Here is an 8290-nt window from a genome sequence, read left to right on the forward strand (position 1 = left end):
TGGCAGTTCTTTTACTTCCTGGATGGAAATTGTCTGGATGCTCCTTGTGAATCAATGTTGCTGTTATAATTGGTGTTCATTTTTTGTTATTTTTTGTCCACCTTATTCCTTGGTTAATAACTATTTGGGGGTGATTTGTGGCCATAAATCTATTTATATCATTAGTTCTTTCAGATTAAGCTGTTTTAAGTGACCTAAAAAAATTTTGCATAAAACCCCCACCCATAAAATAAAATCTATGAAATCAGAAATTCAGACTTAAACAAGTCTGTGCTCAAGATGTGGTCAAATTTAATCACTCCTATTTGGAACTGCAACATGTGGCAGTCACAACACTCCCTATCCTCCAGTGGATGCATATTCTGTGCTTTAAGCCTCCTAGTAATAGTTTGTTTTTAAATGAGTAGGCCCTACTGCTAGGCTTTGAAACTCCTTCCTTACCTTTGAGTTTTGCTTCTGGATTTGCCTTTTGATTTTGTTTGCACGATTTCTTTTCCTTTTTCATCTCCTGGCCTTCAGTTTCTCTTACAGCAGTCCCAAGAGGCTACAGTACTTGTAGAAAGTACTTGTAGAAGAAACATGGGTAAAGAGTGACGCACAGAGACCAAGGCTGCCGCTAGATGGCGCCGCGGTGAACGTCTGTTGCAACGTGCGGCCATCTTGTTGATGATAAGTACAGGGACGTGTGCTGAACGTTGTGTTGGTGAAAAGGTGCCCTGCGGGTCACCACGAACATTTTTCCCAACCAAACATACCCCATGACCTTCTCCTGGTCACAAAGGAGCCTCATCCCCAGTTTGGTGCCGATCGGATGCCCGGTGCAGATTTGTATGGTAGACAAACAAACATGCATACACACATCGACTCTGTTTTATATATTAGATATGGTTTAAGCTCCTCACTCACTCAAAATTAAAGCTAATAAGACAAAGGGAAGAGAAGTTTCCTTTTAACTCAACCCAGGGCTGTAGCATTTTATTAGCCTGAGACTGAATACCACTGACTGACTGCAAGAAGCTCTACCTCCACCAAAGCAAATTAAAGTGATAGCCATAATTACAGTGTAGACAGTATGACGACCAAGGGTCATGATTCATCACCGGTCCAACTGTATGACCTTTGCTTAGAGATGTTTGTTGTTAATATTTTTGTATCTAAAAGTTTCCACTGACTAACTGACTTGCAAAAAATATTTGTTTACAGTTTACCGTGAGAATAGCTTTTGCTATGACAATATCAATAAATCACAGGGACAAACATTAGAAAAAGTCAGATTATTCATTAGAGAAACAGAAACAATATTCACTCACGGGCAGTTATACGTTGCGTTGTCACAATGTGTCTCCAAAAAATATTGTTTTTAATGAAGCTTTTAAGTAAAAGTGCAAATAATGAAACTGAAACAATTCCAAAGAAAAAAAAAATGTAATTGTATATCCGATTAACCAAACACAGGGGTTGACGAGCGAAGTGAGCAGGGGGCGAAGCACCCTAGTAGCATAAAATAAAATCTATGAAATCAGAAATTCAGACTTAAACAAGTCTGTGCTCAAGATGTGGTCAAATTTAATCACTCCTATTTGGAACTGCAACATGTGGCAGTCACAACACTCCCTATCCTCCAGTGGATGCATATTCTGTGCTTTAAGCCTCCTAGTAATAGTTTGTTTTTAAATGAGTAGGCCCTACTGCTAGGCTTTGAAACTCCTTCCTTACCTTTGAGTTTTGCTTCTGGATTTGCCTTTTGATTTTGTTTGCACGATTTCTTTTCCTTTTTCATCTCCTGGCCTTCAGTTTCTCTTACAGCAGTCCCAAGAGGCTACAGTACTTGTAGAAAGTACTTGTAGAAGAAACATGGGTAAAGAGTGACGCACAGAGACCAAAGCTGCCGCTAGATGGCGCCGCGGTGAACGTCTGTTGCAACGTGCGGCCATCTTGTTGATGATAAGTACAGGGACGTGTGCTGAACGTTGTGTTGGTGAAAAGGTGCCCTGCGGGTCACCACGAACATTTTTCCCAACCAAACATACCCCATGACCTTCTCCTGGTCACAAAGGAGCCTCATCCCCAGTTTGGTGCCGATCGGATGCCCGGTGCAGATTTGTATGGTAGACAAACAAACATGCATACACACATCGACTCTGTTTTATATATTAGATATGGTTTAAGCTCCTCACTCACTCAAAATTAAAGCTAATAAGACAAAGGGAAGAGAAGTTTCCTTTTAACTCAACCCAGGGCTGTAGCATTTTATTAGCCTGAGACTGAATACCACTGACTGACTGCAAGAAGCTCTACCTCCACCAAAGCAAATTAAAGTGATAGCCATAATTACAGTGTAGACAGTATGACGACCAAGGGTCATGATTCATCACCGGTCCAACTGTATGACCTTTGCTTAGAGATGTTTGTTGTTAATATTTTTGTATCTAAAAGTTTCCACTGACTAACTGACTTGCAAAAAATATTTGTTTACAGTTTACCGTGAGAATAGCTTTTGCTATGACAATATCAATAAATCACAGGGACAAACATTAGAAAAAGTCAGATTATTCATTAGAGAAACAGAAACAATATTCACTCACGGGCAGTTATACGTTGCGTTGTCACAATGTGTCTCCAAAAAATATTGTTTTTAATGAAGCTTTTAAGTAAAAGTGCAAATAATGAAACTGAAACAATTCCAAAGAAAAAAAAAATGTAATTGTATATCCGATTAACCAAACACAGGGGTTGACGAGCGAAGTGAGCAGGGGGCGAAGCACCCTAGTAGCATAAAATAAAATCTATGAAATCAGAAATTCAGACTTAAACAAGTCTGTGCTCAAGATGTGGTCAAATTTAATCACTCCTATTTGGAACTGCAACATGTGGCAGTCACAACACTCCCTATCCTCCAGTGGATGCATATTCTGTGCTTTAAGCCTCCTAGTAATAGTTTGTTTTTAAATGAGTAGGCCCTACTGCTAGGCTTTGAAACTCCTTCCTTACCTTTGAGTTTTGCTTCTGGATTTGCCTTTTGATTTTGTTTGCACGATTTCTTTTCCTTTTTCATCTCCTGGCCTTCAGTTTCTCTTACAGCAGTCCCAAGAGGCTACAGTACTTGTCTCATTTTAATATGAATAGCATATCACAATCTCCTTTGGTGTGTAATGTTATTCGCGGAATATATGCATTACCTTTCTTTTTGCCTGTTAAAATTTGCATCGCTTCTCCGTGATCATTAATATACACCTGACCGAATTGTGTATTCTTTGAAATTCAACTTGTCGTTCCTTTAACTGTTGCAGGACAACAGATTCTTACAGCGTATGGTCTATTATTGTGTAAATCCACGTTTTGTACATTGAATGATGCGAATGCAAAATGACTTTGTTGTCTACTCTTTGCCTTTTATTTCTGACCTCGATTTGTCCTGCTCTTTTTTCAATTACACCTGGTTCTGATGATTAATCACTGTTTGTTTTGTGGTAATGTGATCTTTTCTATCTTTTCTTTGATATTGTAGCGACTGACATGATAAAGTGTCACAAAAGTTTTACTTTAACAATCACTGACTTCTTAACCCCAAACACAACTTTCTAGCACATTCTCCAATCCCTCATCCCCCGCGTCTTGCCCCCTTACCGCATCAATCAATACCCCACTATCAGTCTTTTGTGCTGTACTCCACCCTCCGTCAATCGGACTGAACAGTCACTTAAAACCAAAAAGGCCACAACCTGGCTGGGATGCTGCTATACTTTCTAATTTTACTGGTTTCATAATCTCTCTTATCTGCCTTTTTTTCTGTGCATCGCCTTTGGGTGTCTTTTCTCCGTATTGTCCTGATACGTTTTATATGTGTTGAGAGCACAGGATGTGTGTACACTACGTGCTTTTACACGACTGACTGTTTTGATGCATGTGCTCTTGTATGATATCATTTGTGAGTAGGGCATGTCTTGCAAGAATCTCATGTTCCACGTTCCCGCAAGATGGCCCTGGCACCGTCTCCTGGCACCAAGTCTCACTTGCTCCGTGTCAAGTCTCTTTTGTCTCGCGGGTCTTTTAAATGTCTTTCGAGAAAACCACGTATCGTCGCCTTGCTTTTGCATTCCATGATTTCTTTTTATAATAGAGAGATGTTTCAGTATTCAAATCACCTGTTTGTGGCCTAGCCCTGTTTAACCACAAGTACATCATAATACCATACAATCTTCTAAGCCTGCTTAATCCTGAGCAGGTCTGTGGGTAAGCCTAGAAAAAAAAAACTCTAATTGTTGTCTCTGTAAAGATTTCAATAAAGCTTTAGCATTTTGGGAGTGCCGCAGCAGAATACTGCCGTGATTTGGCTTAGATTTAGATTTTTTACAGTATTTCTTGACCTTTAAAAATTATATAAGCATGGCTGAGGGTTTCTGAAGTGAAGTAAATCCATCATCCATCCATTGTCTAACCCGCTGAATCCGAATACAGGGTCACGGGGGTCTGCTGGAGAGAATCCCAGGGCACAAGGCAGGAACCAATCCTGGGCAGGGTGCCAACCCACCGCAGGACACACACAAACACACCCACACACTCTAGGGCCAATTTAGAATCGCCAAACCACCTAATGTCTTTGGATTGTGGGAGGAAACCCACGCAGACACGGAGAGAACATGCAAACTCCACGCAGGGAGGACCGGGGAAGCGAACCCGGGTCTCCTAACTGCGAGGCAGCAGCGCTACCACTGCGCCACCGTGCTGCCGTGAAGTAAACCTTGTAATTATATTCATTTTCTGTCCTTATGTTTTAAACATTGCTAAATATGATTCATTTTCTCACATGGCGTTGTCTTACATTATTCATGCACACTGCCATGTTAGAGGCTGGTTGCTAGGATGTGATGTCCCATTGTTGGGATGTGGACACACGTCATGATGTCACAAGCACGACATTTCAAAAGCCAATGCCACACACTTCTGGTCATCTAAGAATATACTTTTGTTATTCCCCAAGGGGAAATGGTCTTTTTGCATGACATTTGGCGGTCAGAGAGTAGGGCCATCCATTGTATGGCACCCCTGGAGCAATTTTCAGGTTAAGGGTCTTGCTACAGTAATTGTGAAGGATCCTTTCTGGCAGTAACAGTGGCCTTACAGATATCAATGCAGATCCTTAGCAGCAGGGCTAAAACAAAATAAAAATAAAACTGTTGTGTCATGTTAGTTTTGAAGTAACTGTTTTTAACCATTTTCTGCTATTTGATTATAATTTACATCTTGTGTTTTTTGGCTCTGGTTACATGTACTCTTCTTGACTTATATCTTATATTCTGCTCTTTAACTACAATTCCTGCTACGACCCATGCATGATTCTTCATGTCATCTTCTGATTCCATTCCCTCTCAAAACAGGAAGAAGAGATTGAGAATTTACCAGACTGTTGGCCACTCAGGGTCCTCCTGCATTCAATTCCGGAAATCAGAGCTCTCCATTCACTCAGCCAATCAGAATCTATCATATCAGCTGGTTTTACTTCACTAGTTAAATGCTCGCAGTTGTACCATAAACCAATCAACACCCTCATGTCAATATTTAATTAGTGTCTTTAATTAGAACAACATCATTAGGACATTAGTCCACCCTTTGGAAGTCTGCTGTTCTTTTCTTTTTCCTTTTTCTCCCCATTATTTTGAGTATTTCTCAATATGTGAGGCCCATTGATTAATTGATTAAAATAAAAATTGTCAACCAAAGTCAACTCCAGAACAAAGAATGAGAATCACTTTACTGCAACATCCAGCATAGGGACTGCTATGGGGATGGGGATCCTCAGTGTAGATGCTTGTTTAATACTGTATAGTGGAAATGATAAGTAATGAGCGAACTACTCACATATACATCTCACCCCGTTTGTACCCAGACCTAGTATTTAGGTCATTTGAGAGGTGCTTGAATTAAATACATGTATGACAATTCAGATTATCCAAGTAGCAGCACACCTACCAGATATCCACACTTTTAGACCAGATTTCAACTGAAACCATATTTGCACACTTAAGCAACTTAGAAACAAGTCAACTTTTACAAATTTCTTAAATGATTGCAAATTCTGCGAAGATCTATGCTTTGAAATGGAACCAATTATCTTTCCTTATGTGCTTTTCCCAAGTTTGTTTTAAAGCTTTGTACTACGGTACTGCATGTGTAGCACAAGGCGATTCCTAGGATAAAGTAAAAATAATAAATAAGTCCTAATGGGTGCTCAGACCTCAGTGAAGTAGTCTCTACTAGTCATACAGTGCAATGACATCTCCTCTGGTTACCTACAGTTAAAGGTACTCAGCTCTTGGAAGAAATAATGTAATAATTCTGAATATTTCATTTTGTATCTTATTAAAGTATTCTGAGATTGAAAGCCACTGACTTTTCAAAAGAACATATGACTTTAAAATCTTTCTCAAAGTGTTTTAGCTGCAGAGTAAAATGAATGAATTTCCACACATGAAGAAATGAGGGTTTAAGTGTTTTCTTCAGGTCATGCAGAAATTGTTCATCATTATATCAAACCTTCATTCTCCATTTTCTGACTCCACTCATTTAATTAAAATAAGGGAGGATTCTGCCATTGACATGTGTCCTTTTTTGGTTTCTTTCATTATATTTTCATAATATTTTTTTTTTTTTTTCCAGCCTCTGGAGTTTTTTTTTTTCTGTCCACCCTGGCCATCGGACTTATTCTATGTTCATTAATGTTGACTTATTTTTATTGTGTCTTCTATTTTTCTATTCTTCATTTTGTAAAGCACTTTGAGCTACTTTTTTTTATTTTTTTTTGTATGAAAATGTGCTATATAAATAAATGTTGTTGTTGTTGTTGTTATAGGGTCACCTAGCTGACCAGTAAATACATCCATTACAGTACTTGATATCTGTGCCTCTTGACTGCACCATTCTCACTCAACACTGATCGTATTTGTCAGACTCTATCTTAGTCATCTTCAGCTAAGATAAGGGGATCAGTACAAAATGGGTGGTAATGGAAAACACCATCTGGATTGCAATGTCCAGAAAACACCCTACATCTGGATTAGTGCTGCATAAGTCAGCTAATGTGCTCCTCCAAATCACAAACACCATCCAGAAATCTCTGTCCTTGTCACATTTTAAACTATGAAACTCATCTAAGTCAGAAATTTTAGTTTCTTTTTAAATTATATAATCAGATGTTTTTGAGAATCCTGAAGAAAAATCCATTAAAAGCAGCACCCTGCTTATCACAGAACAAAGTGGACAATTCCCTGCCATGTGTCAAGGAGAATGAGCTGCTAGCTGGTCCTGACGCGTAACCATCTCTCACTTATTTGTAGCAAATATCTAAGCTGGTGAGTAAAGGATAAGTTTAGCATTTTTCAAGTCAAAGTAATGTTCATTTACCACATAAAATTGTATTTTTGTATAAATTTAAAAAAAAAATACCTACCTTGTTCTTCCATTTTAAAATAGAAGTGCTTGGGCTGATTTTCCAAATGTGAAAACAAAAGCCTTAAAACTTCCCAAATATGTTCACTCTAAAGCAGCATGGGTTTCGATCTAAGAAAGCCTGCCTTCTGCATTTCTGAGGTGTGCTTGTTACAACAAAAGTAAAATGGAAGTACTGTAGCATATTTTATCACAGGTTCTTGGTACTGTTTTTCTTGAGGTAAGGATACACTTCCTGTTTGCTGGTCTGCTCACAGCGGCTGGTATTTGATCCATCCATCCATCCATTTTCCAACCCGCTGAATCCGAATACAGGGTCACGGGGGTCTGCTGGAGCCAATCCCAGCCAACACAGGGCACAAGGCAGGAACCAATCCTGGGCAGGGTGCCAACCCACCACAGGACACACACATACACCAAGCACACACTAGGGCCAATTTAGAATCGCCAATCCACCTAACCTGCATGTCTTTGGATTGTGGGAGGAAACCGGAGTGCCCGGAGGAAACCCACGCAGAGGAGAAAGGGGAGAACATGCAAACTCCACGCAGGGAGGACCCAGGAAGCGAACCCGGGTCTCCTAACTACGAGGCAGCAGCGCTACCACTGCGCCACCGTGCCGCCCCTGGTATTTGATACACTGTATTAATAGTTTTTCCATTTTCCACAGATGCATCCCCAATTTTCCAGATTTCTGAAGCTTCAGGCTGAATTTTACCTTATTTTGGACTCTGCAGTTCTGTTTCTTCAATGACTACATTCGACCATGACTTGTAACAAATGATCAGGCCCAAAGAGAGGGGGGTGCAGCCGGTATATCGCTCCGGGGCCTGTGAAGCTCAAG

Source organism: Polypterus senegalus, chromosome 6, assembly GCF_016835505.1.
Source record: "Polypterus senegalus isolate Bchr_013 chromosome 6, ASM1683550v1, whole genome shotgun sequence".
Taxonomy (NCBI): Eukaryota; Metazoa; Chordata; class Cladistia; order Polypteriformes; family Polypteridae; genus Polypterus; species Polypterus senegalus.